This window comes from Capsicum annuum, chromosome 10, assembly GCF_002878395.1.
Source record: "Capsicum annuum cultivar UCD-10X-F1 chromosome 10, UCD10Xv1.1, whole genome shotgun sequence".
Taxonomy (NCBI): domain Eukaryota; kingdom Viridiplantae; phylum Streptophyta; class Magnoliopsida; order Solanales; family Solanaceae; genus Capsicum; species Capsicum annuum.
This window is the reverse complement of record NC_061120.1, coordinates 198,319,416-198,328,391: the sequence shown is the minus strand read 5'-3', so window position 1 is coordinate 198,328,391 and position 8,976 is coordinate 198,319,416. Positions and strand designations below refer to the sequence as shown.

At 34.3% G+C, this 8,976-nt stretch overlaps 1 pseudogene; it reads left to right on the top strand.

Annotated features, from left to right (window-relative positions):
• The first annotated feature begins 2,822 nt into the window (after positions 1-2,822).
• LOC107844550 lies at positions 2,823-5,045 on the top strand (annotated as a pseudogene).
• The last annotated feature ends 3,931 nt before the right edge of the window (positions 5,046-8,976 follow it).

Below are 8,976 nucleotides of genomic sequence, written 5' to 3'. Positions count from 1 at the left end.
CCGAGCTACAGGTGAAAAAGTATCAAAATAATCAATGTCTTTCAATTGAGTAAAGCCTTTAGCTACCAAACGGGCTCTGTACTTATCTAAAGTACCATCGAATTTTATTTTGTTCCTAAAAATCCATCGGCAACCAATTGGTTTACATTCAGGAGGAAGATCTGATAATATCCATGTATTATTAGATAATATAGAATGCATTTCATCATCAATGGCTTCACGCCAAAATGGAGCATCATGTGAAGACATAGCTTTAGCATAACTTTCAGGATCCTTTTCAACCAAATAAGCTTGAAAATTAGGTCCAAGTTTTGTGATTTGTCTGATCTTGAACTACATCTTGGTTGACTTTCTTCCAATGGCTCAACTATTTTCCTTTATGAGGAGAAATAGAAGAACTTGAATTTTATTCAAAAAAATCTTTTTTCTTGGGATATATATGCTAAAAAAAGTTAGCATGTAAAGATTCAATAATTGTGTGAGGAGGTCTCAAGATTTAAAAATCTATAAGCTTTACTGATTTGTGAATAACCAATAAACACACAATCTACACCTCTATAGTCAATCTTGGTTAAATGTTGATTTGGTAATCGAACATGAGCCAAGTAATCCCATACTTTAAAATAATTTATATTTGGTTTTCGATTATTCCAAAGTTCATATGGAGATGCATCATGATTTTTGGAAGTAATTCTATTCAAAATATGACATACTAAAAGCAAGGCTTCAGTCCACAAATTTTTAGATATACCAGATCCATAAAACATAGAATTAACCATTTCTATGAAACTCCTATTTTTTCTTTCTGCTACACCATTTTGTTGTGGTGTATAGGACATGGTCAATTATTTTTCAATGCATTCTCTCTCATAAAAATCAACAAAATCTGACTTTTAGTACTCTCCACCTCTATCAGACCTAATTGACTTAATTTTCACACTCAATTTATTTTCAACTTCTGCTTTATATATTTTGAAAGTCTCAAATGTTTTATCTTTTGTTTTCAATGGAAAGACATAAGTCTATCTTGAGTAGTCATCAATAAAAGTGAGAAAATACCTCTTTCCATGACGTGACAAATAATTCATCTCACAAATATCAGTATGGATTAATTGCAAAAGTGTGAAAGACCTTTCAACTGTCTTAAAGGGCTTCTTCGTAATCTTGCATTTACTACAAGTAAGACACTTAGTAGTATGATTCTTTCCACAATCTTTGATTAATACATTATTCACTATAAGTTGAATGGATCTAAAACATATCCCAGACGTTCATGCCATAAGTCCAGAGACTTTTACAAGATAAGCAGAAATATTTTCATTTTCAATATTGAGTTTAAACATTCCATTTGCAACATAAACTTTTCCAACAAACATGCCATTTTTAGATAAAATAAACTTATCTGCCTCAAAAATTATTTTAAAACCATGCTTCGAAAGAAACGTACCTGACACCAAGTTCTTTCGAATATCAGGAACATGCAATACGTCCATCAATGTATTTATCTTTCCAGAAGTAAACTTCAGTTCAATAGTTCATTTTTCTACAACTTTAGTAGAGGAGGAGTTTCGCATATATACAATTTTACAGTCCCCTACTAATTCGTAAGTCTTGAAAGAATTTCGGTTACCTGATATGTGACGAGTTGCGCCGGTATCTATCCACCATTCCACTTGATTTTTCGCTACAAATGCTTCTGTGACCATTGCCAGATGATCATCTTTTTTTTATTATTATTTTTTCTTTCTTCTTTTCGGCTTTGAGAATTCTACAATCACGCGCATAGTGACCAACTTTGTGACAATGATAGCATTCACTAGATTTAAAATTGACACCATTGCGCTTGAAATTTGTAGTCTTCTTTGCCTTTGAAAAATTCTTATTTTCCGGTTCCTTCTTGTTTGATTTTTCTTCAACCATATGAGCTTTCATGACAGGTTCCATCAAATAATTATTATCGTGCCATCGTGTCTCTTTTTCAATTTGCAAGTGTTGCAACAATTGTTCAAGAGTTAAATCTTCCTTTTTGTGTAAGAGTTTTCTTTGGTACTCTTTTCAAAATGGAGGAAGTTTTAATACAATAGCACCAACATGAAATTTTTAATCAAGACCAATTCCAGAGATAGCAATTTTATTAGCGATAAGTTGAAATTCTCGTACTTGTTCAGTGATTGACTTGTCATCAACCATTTTGAACTCCATATAATTTGAAACAAGAAATTTCTTAGAACTCGTCTCTTCTGCTAAATAAATAGCTTGAAGAGTGTCCCATATCTCTTTATCATATTTGCATTTAACATAATATTGATCATAATATTTGTTGGACATTCCTCCAAGAATATAATTCTTGCACAAATAATCATCATATTGCCATTTGGCAATTTATTCTTTATTCAAAGTAGCCTCGTCAGATGCTACCTCAGAACCAGAAGCATTAAGACAAGGTTCTTCAAGAACATATGCCAACTTTATCTTCTTAAAAAGAATTCCATCTTTCCACGCCATCTAGGAAAGTCTTTGCCATCAAATATTTCAAAATTAGGATTAGGCAAAGATGGAATACTATTTGATATTGATGTAGAAGCCATAGAGACAACTATCTTCAAATTGTTAGAGCAATAATGATAATTGTACAAGAAATTTAAAATAAAACTTGCTTGGATTAGAGGCACGATAATATGCTTCTTGAAGATAGTTGGAGTCTCTCCCACGAGCAAACGGTGTGACAACTCTATCTTCGGGATTCAACTAAGCCATAAAACAAGTAGCATTCAAGAATGTTGCTCTTCTATTCTTGAATTGGTGATTTTACCATTTGATCAATGTCTCTCAAGTGTTTTTCAATGGGAAAGTAGTTTTGAGTACTTATCTTTTCCAAACAAAAGAAACACTATTTATAGGGTAAAATTTTCATGCAAGTGAAAAGTATTCATTAAGCAATAGTTAATAGGTTCATGAACAAAAATTGTCTTTCTTTCAAGTTTCAAGAACCTAAAACGTAAATAAATTTACAATTGTTAATGCATTTGTAACTCAAGATGCATTTATTTCAATTGTAATTTCACATTCATTTTCTTTGTAACTCAAAATGCATTTGTTTCAATATTAATTGAAACATATAAAACTTTTAACCGATACACTTGTTCCAAAAAATTGATTGAAACATAAACTTCAGTAATAACAGTATTCACAGGGTCTTTTGACACTGCATATGCTGCTGCTAGGTACCTTATAACTTAGAAAACATTTTATCTCATCTCCGTTCCTTGAATTTTGTACTTCTTGAAAGAAAAAACTTGGATAGTTGTAGTACTGAGTTTTGTTTTACTAATTTCCGGGCATATGACAGTGCTGCAATTAAATTTGGAGGACTTGATGCAGATATCAATTTTAACGTCAGTGATTATGAAGAAGATCTGAAGCAGTTTGGTTGAAGTAGCTGATTGCCATCGTTAATGCTGGTTGAAATCCTTTTACAATTAGGAGAAAGATTGTTGTTTAATGTAATTGTCTATGAATGGCATGTAGATGAACAGCTTTAGCAAAGAAGAGTTTGTGCACATAATTCGTCGTCAGAGCAATGGCTTCTCTAGAGGAAGTTCAAAATATAGAGGAGTCATTCTGCAAAAATCTGGGCGTTGGGAAGCACGGATAGGGTAGATTCTTGGAAGGAAGTGAGTGACCACTTGTTTCAATGTTGCTTAGAAATTTCATGAAATTATTATTATGGCTGTTTCAAGTTCTCGCTATCAAATCACATGATTGCACTGATTTTTATAAGTTAGAGGGAGTATTGCTAACCAGTTACCGTACACCATGTGCCTGCAGATATATATATCTTGGACTGTTTAAAAGTGAGATTGAAGCTGCAAGGTCCAATGATCATGACATGATTCTTTGTTGCTTTATATATTATATGGTTTAACCTCTCTAACATTGACTGGACTTGGTCTTTGGCGTGATCAGGGCATATGATAAGGCTGCTATAACACGCATTGGAAGGGATGTGGTCACCAACTTTGAGCCGAGCACATATGAAGGGGTATTGAGTTCTGAGGCTGATATTGGAGGTACTATTAAGACTTGCATCCTTTTACAGACACTGCCTTTATGTTTGTCTCTTTATTCTTTAGTTCTAATTAGCTGGTCGAAAACTACTAATCTTTACATTTGATGTAGGCTCAAGTCATAATCTTGATCTAAATTTGGGCATATCTCCCTCTTCCTATGCTGACAATCAACATGGAAAAACTACCCAAATTGGAAACTACCAATTGCAGCATGGTTCAACAGGTTTACCTGAATATCACAGAGAAGTCCTGGTAATTTGAGACTTTCATGATCTCTATCATCATTCATGGTCTTCCATGATCATACCAAAGGTAGATTTGTATTAAACTTCTATATATAAGTTGCCTCTCTTGCAGACCTCTGCTTCTATAATACTGAGAAGTAAGTTGCTGCTTCATGGTCAACATATGCAAACGCAATACCCCCTCCATTGGAATTGATCAAATGACAATCTCTTTCCTACATTTAAGGTACTCTTGTCAATATTGCTAGAATTGTTTTTATTTTTTCTTCTCATAAAAATGGTGCACTAAATGAAGCATTCATTAACTAGGTTCATCTACATGTTGCATATTTCTCTCTTTTCCTGCATGCTGATTGTCAAATTACTATGTAGTAGTTCAATGTAATGCCTCGTCTTGTGAATTTATTCATTACAATGTACTGAATAAACATCCTAAAATGCTTCCTCCAGGGTTCAACAATAGTGAAGGGCTTGGAAGTTGACACCTCTTTAAAATGGATCTGGCAAGACCAAAATACGTATGGTGGGAGTCCTACATTGCCACTCTTCTCTAGTGCAGCATCATCAGGATTCAGAAATTCAGTAATCACTGCACCCTCAGCTTCCACTCATCAACTGCACCATTCATCATGCCTAACCAACATGAGTCTTTCACATTATTGCAGGAGCTGAAATAGTTGGCCGATAAACCTATCACAATGGCCAATATCTTTTCTTTGTACCAGTAGTACAACACATCCGATTACAAATAAATACCGAGTTTATAATTAACTTTTGCTTTGTATAGTTTAACTAGGCTAAGAACCTTAATAGCAGCTATGCGATTGCAAGCTACTCATTGTTAATTTTCTTCTGAATCACGTCTTGCTGGTGCCTTGACAGTTGAGACTATTATGATGAGAACATTTACTTTTATTTTGAATTGGTTTATTCAATTACAAGTCTTCTCATTGTGTTATTAAAACTTCAAAAGAGGATTTTATAGTATATTGGTTCTTGAAATTAGCAAAATTGCTGATGCATTTGATCTAGAGTTGTCATTAACATTAACAATGGAATTTAGCCATCACAATTTGTGTTTTTTGGCATGATTTAATCTAGTAACTTAAGATGGTGACATGATTTAACCTTGTAACTTAAGATGGTGACAACCAGTAGTTAAATTTGTTGCTACAGCTAAAAAAGAATCAGCCTAAATATAACACAAATATGTTAAGAAGGGCACTGAATGAATGATATGATCATCGAAGGTTTTTTTGTGAAATTTGGGGGGACTAGATTGAAGGGAAAAAAGAACTGATGAGTGTGTTTTAGTGGTGAATTTTGTTTTGTTGCTTCTCAGGGTAGTGGAAGTACTATCATCCGCAATCCTTCGCTTTGATTTTTGAATCAAACACAAACATTGATTTTTTGCCCATATTTGTAACCAGCTTGTTTGGATGGTTGTTCCATGTTAGTATTGAACTGTGGTGGTGGTTTTAATATGTTTGTTTTCATTTACTTAAATTTTGTTGTATTGTATTGTTGCATTCATCATTATATAACGATGAAAATCCTATTTTATGTAACGATCAATTTGGTCTGATCACATTGTTACTGTAATAGTCCAACTTATTTTTTTCATGAAGGGTTAAGTGGTAATTTTAACCACTTATTAATACTAATTAAGGAAATTAAAAAGGGTCATGCCAAAAGCCTTCTTCAGTTCACGCTAGTAACGTACAAGTAGAATAACAGGACTATATATTGCTCCTTTATTCTTTGGAGTACGTACACAACAAAGCAACGTAGAAAATAAATACAGCAGAGAGTATCTAAGCTACATTAGCAGGCATCTTTCACCGATAAGGTATGAAATTTGTTTGTAGTTCTTTGGCATAGAATTTTTAAAACAGTGACAACAAAACGACACTAATGTATATTTGGTTTTATTCTTGGTGGTTAGTTGTTTGCTACTAGATTAAGACTAGATATTGGTTGATATTGATTGCTTAGGGGAAAAATAAATAAGAAGAAGGAAGAAGCAGGTTATGTCATAGTGCCCTATTATTATACTGTACGTGTGGTTATAAAGCGTGGGCTAAATTGAGATGTCTTTGCTGTAATATATTATTGTCTGTATGTGTTGTACACTGAGAGAGCCAATAATGCTTCTTCTTGTTTGATTGAGCCAGTAATTTGACTTGGTAATGACTTAGAAATAATAAGATTGCAGTGTTGGTTTCATTAGCATGAAAAGAAGAGAACAACAACAACAATATTCAACTCTGGGAGCAACTGACAGTAAGCAAAAATTGAAGCATTGTTTGAATTTTTTTTTCTTATCATTGGTATCATGTTTGGGCAGTTGTATTAGGATATTATTATCGTTAATTCAACATAACATTGTGAGATATTAAGGTTTAACTCTAATTTTAAAAGTTGGGGATATTGAGACTTAACCCCGGAATAACAAAACTGATATTGTTATTTAAAATTTTGTTTAGATTGATCCTATTGGTTGTTGTTTGGTTGATGTCCTATACAGTTGGGGAATTGTCATTAGCAAGGTAAGTGAGACTTTAAACTTTGATGCTTTCTTTTCAAACCGCTTTATAATAATAGATATATGTATATTTTTTGCCTAGTCCATGTGTTGAAACAAGTGTGCGTGTTGGTACAATCGGTGGTATACAGTTATGGATATGTATTTGTGAAGTCTAGTGAGAACTGCTTAGTGGTAATATGTGAGGTGATATTGGGGCATTGAATATATTTTCTTCGCTGTCGTTATAGTCTCTAGGGGAATACATAACTGCCGTAATATGGCAGGGGGCATACTTATGCTGCCGTAATATGTTAGGGGCTTATACATGCTACCATAGAAGAATTTTGAGGCATTATATATTTTATTGTGGACTTGTTGGGGTGCTAGGCCAATCACCCTCACTGCCGTTTATGACAAGTCGTGAGAGATGATTTAGTTGAGATACAGAGTGACTTTTTGAATTTCTGTTTGGATCTTGTTGAGCATTACCTTCGACATTGTGTACATATTATTTATGTATTTTGTTGTGCGTTGTATTTTCTAACACTTGTTCCAAGGGTATTAAAGTAGCGGGTAAAGGATCGTAATGGATTATATTTATATATATCCCACTCTTTTACTTGCATATCTGTAGATACGATTGCAGAAGGAGAGACTTGTGGCTAGCAGTCTTTACGTGTGGATTCTATTGTTGAGGTGAGCCTTCGCATTGATCGTGGAGGTTGTTAGCTAACTTTAGTTATTTTTAGATTATATTTCTTTTTTTTGGGTTTGCATGCCCGAAAGCTGAACTCATGTAGCTCTGTTTAGATGCTCCATGATTTTAGTGTGGGATTTGGATTTAGATAGTTATTATCTAAGTATTGTTATTTTCATAAACCATATTATGATAAATGGCTGGATAATTACTTCATGTTTAATAATTATTTCATGCATTTGAAGTTGCACATATTTTTATCTCAGTGTTTGTAGACATTGTGAATGTATGAAAAATAGTTCTCCCGACAAGTGGTATTAGCGGAAGCTAGTCACGCCTAGGGGTTATTTTGGGATATGACAATGTTGGTATTAGAGACTAGGTTTTAGGTCCTGGGTCATGGAGCAATGTTTAGTAGATTCTTGTTTAGGGGCATGTAGGCGCCCATACCTATAAACTTGAGGCTATAAAACATCTAGGAATTTTTCCTTTTTCATTCATTATTCGTGCGTTGAGTTGAATTAAGTATAACCTTAAAATATTATTTTACAGATGGTTAAGAGACGTGGTTCTTCTTTCGCTAGTCGATCTAATGCACATGCTTGATGTAGTGCCGGATATGATTCTACTCATGGTGGTGGTCGTGTTGGGTCTCATCCAACTAGGCCTTAAACTAGGGCACAAACTGATGCTCAACATGGAGTTAGGAATAAGGGACAACCCCAAGTCTTTACTTCTAAGCAAGAGTGTGATCAAGTTGATCGAGAGGTTCCAGCTGTAATGCCAGGAACTATGTCTACTATTGCATTGCCTGCGGATGCAGTGGTAAGAGTATTGAATGTAGTTGAGGTATTGGTGCCTAATAAGGCTAGATTTTTAGCTCCTCAGGCTATTTCGCAGACTCAAGCACAAGTTCAGTTGAATGTTGCAACTTCTCAAACACCTTAACCAGTTGATCATTTGGTTACAGATGTGGAATAACCCAAGGATCTTAAGAATTTCATCGATCTGAAGCCCCCAGAGTTTGATGATACATCATCTTCTATGGAGCCTCAAAAGTTTATAGATCATTGTGAGAAGATACTAACTACTTTGGGATTGAAGGAAACTCGTGGTGTAGAATTTACCTATTTTCTGTTCTCAGGGTCTTTCGAGGCATGGTAGACTTACATTTTGAGGGGCTGACAAGAAGGGCTACCATCACTTGGTCAGAGTTTCAGTTATGTTTATGGACATATTTATTCCATTGAGAAAACAAAATGACATGAGATGCCAATTTAATGATCTGTGATAGGGATTGATGATAGTCACTGAGCAAGAAGCTAAATTCACTGAGTTATCAAGGTATATTTTATCTTTGGTTGTAAATAAGAGGGAGAAAGTAAGATAATTTGCGGATGGACATAAGGCTCGTTATCGTGGTCCAGTGATGTGCAT